Here is a 2,565-nt window from a genome sequence, read left to right as displayed (position 1 = left end):
GTGACTAGTCAAACTCCTGCTAGAATATGAAGGGAAGCTACAGAAATGGTCTTCTGAGGACCAAAGAGGAATTAAGTCAACTTAAAGGGAGACATTTTTCTGCCAAACTAATTTTAAAAGATAAATCTTTTCAAGACTGAAAACATATACAACTATTCTATTTTATTTTAAATAAAGCTGCATTCAAAATGGAAAAAAAAAAGGCTTAAAGGCTGCTGAATAAAGTTTTTCATGCAATGAGTGACACAAATAGAATCTTTTAAATGCCCCTATATCTTTTAGTTACTGGAATGAGAATAGATTATCTCCAGAACCTGATTTTCCTCATGATATTAATATGGTGTGTCTCTCTGATTTAAAAAAGAAGAAAGCTCTAGAAAATTTCAGGAAATGAGAATAAAATGGATAAGCATAATTCTTAACAGCACATCTGTCGGTCAAACGTACTTGCTGTAAATATATTGTACTATGTATATGTACCCTCTTCTTCATTGCATCATTATTTACAATAACCAAGATCTGGAAACAACCCAGTACCCATCACTAATGAGTGGATAAAGATGTGAACTACATACAAATTGGAATACTATTCCATTGGACCTAACCATTATTATGCTTAGCCAACTTAGTCAAAGGAAGGCAAACACCCAAAAATGAGTGAAATGTGATCTCTAATGGGATTCATAGAGAAACCAATCAAGTAACTACATAAAATTAAAATAGATTCTAAGATTAAATTAGTGGCTATCTGAAAGGAAGGTGAAGTAAACGTGGGTAGATTAGGTAAAGTGGCCCTCTGAAGGATGAAGAATGAAACCGGACTTTGTTAATGAATTTCATATAGAATATAGGAGCCAGAGCTATAGTACAGCAGGTGTGACATTTGTCTTGCATGCGGCCAACCAAGGTTTGATCCTTGGCATCCCATATGGTCCTCTGAGCACCACCTGAAGTAATTTCTCAGTGGAGAACAAGGAATAATCCCTGAGTATAGCTGAGTGTGATCCAAAAAAAAAAAAAGAATATACAGACATCAGTGTATGATTTGTAATTATACATGCTGGAAATGTACCTTCTATAGTGCAAAGGTCAATAAAAATCATAAAATATAAAAATGAAACAAGTAAAACTGTATGGAAAGAGGTTGTTTGAACAGATTTGTAACCATTTATCTGTCTTCAACAATGCATTTTGTTTAAGGGAAAAGCCCAGCATCTGCATTAGCAATGTGAATATATTTAATGCATTGTCATTTCTCTCTCATTAATTTAAGATCCCTCCACACTGAGGTTTTTGCCTGTTTTTCCTAATGTTGCCATCTACCACCACCTTCTTTTTTACATCAGTCAGCTCTGCTTCCTAGTGACCATTGTAGTCCAAGCTTACTGAGGAAAGAATTCTGGAAGCATTCTCAGGGAAAAGCACCCTCTTTGGAGTACTTCATTGGTTACTTTTATCAGTTATCCATGATGGACCTGGGTTGAACCCATATCTCAGTTATTGTAAATGATCCAGCAAAAAACGTTTTGGGTTAGGCATGACTTTTTGTGGCAATGTTTTCATGTCCTTAAAATTTAAAAAAGTAAAGGACTGCTGGATTATCTGGTAGCTCAGTTTTTAGCTTCTTAAAGAAGGTTTTCCAGTTTATGTTCCTACCTACATTGCTTGATCTCTCCTTTTTCTCCATACCCTCAAAAATACTTGTCATTGTTCATTTTTAGCTTTTATTTTTATTTTCATAAGGTTGTACACGCTGAAAATTTATTAAGACAATAGAGGACTAGCCCAAAGCGTTGTTGATTCCTGAGCGGGCAACTCGCAAGGTACTAAAGACTTACAACATTGTGGGAACAATGTACGCAAATATTTACCAGCAGACACAGCCAACATATACAACAGGATAATAACCACTCCAAGCAAGATTTTAATCTTGTTTTTGTTCTCTTAATAGTGGTCTGGTGAAACATGAGACCTCAAAAAATTGAGTTAAAACTCAATACTATTCTTCTCCACTGAAATCTTTAGTAAAAGGCAAAAGATTTATATGATCTGAAGAGAAACCAGAGTTGTCATTGTTCATTTTAATGTAAATCATTCTTAAAGGGATTGTCTCCTTTAAGAATGGTTAAGTTTGGGACTGGAGTTATAGTACAGTGGGTAAGGCATTTGCTTTGCATGCAGCCACCCCAGGTTCCATCCCCAGCATCCCATATGGTCCTCCAGGAACCGCCAGGAGTAATTCCTGAGTGCAGGGCCAGGAGTAATTCCTGTGCATTGTTGGGTGTGACCCAAAAAGCAAAAATATTAAAAAAAGAAAAGAAAAGAAAGAAGGAAGGAAGGAAGGAAGGAAGGAAGGAAGGAAGGAAAGAAAGGAGGAAGGAAGAAAGGAAGGAAGGAAGGAAGGAAGGAAGGAAGGAAGGAAGGAAGAAAGAAAGAAAGAAAGAAAGAAAGAAAGAACAGTTAAGTTTTAACTTGCATTTCCCTAATAATCAGTGATGAACACATTTCATGTGCCTGTTAGTCATCTTTATGTTTCCTTTGAAGAAGTTTTTATTTCAATCTTCT

At 35.8% G+C, this 2,565-nt stretch overlaps 1 non-coding gene across 1 annotated transcript; it reads right to left on the bottom strand.

The window, feature by feature from the left end:
* Window positions 1–1,952: 1,952 nt before the first annotated feature.
* Window positions 1,953–2,069, bottom strand: LOC130038627 (U5 spliceosomal RNA). Its single transcript, XR_008794741.1, has one exon. It is a non-coding gene; the product is annotated as a U5 spliceosomal RNA (small nuclear RNA).
* Window positions 2,070–2,565: the final 496 nt, after the last annotated feature.

The sequence above is a fragment of the Sorex fumeus genome, unplaced genomic scaffold (genome assembly GCF_029834395.1).
Source record: "Sorex fumeus unplaced genomic scaffold, SorFum_2.1 ptg000006l, whole genome shotgun sequence".
In the NCBI taxonomy this organism is placed as follows: Eukaryota; Metazoa; Chordata; class Mammalia; order Eulipotyphla; family Soricidae; genus Sorex; species Sorex fumeus.
Note: the sequence above shows the minus strand (reverse complement) of the source record. Positions and strands in the feature narration are given on the sequence as shown.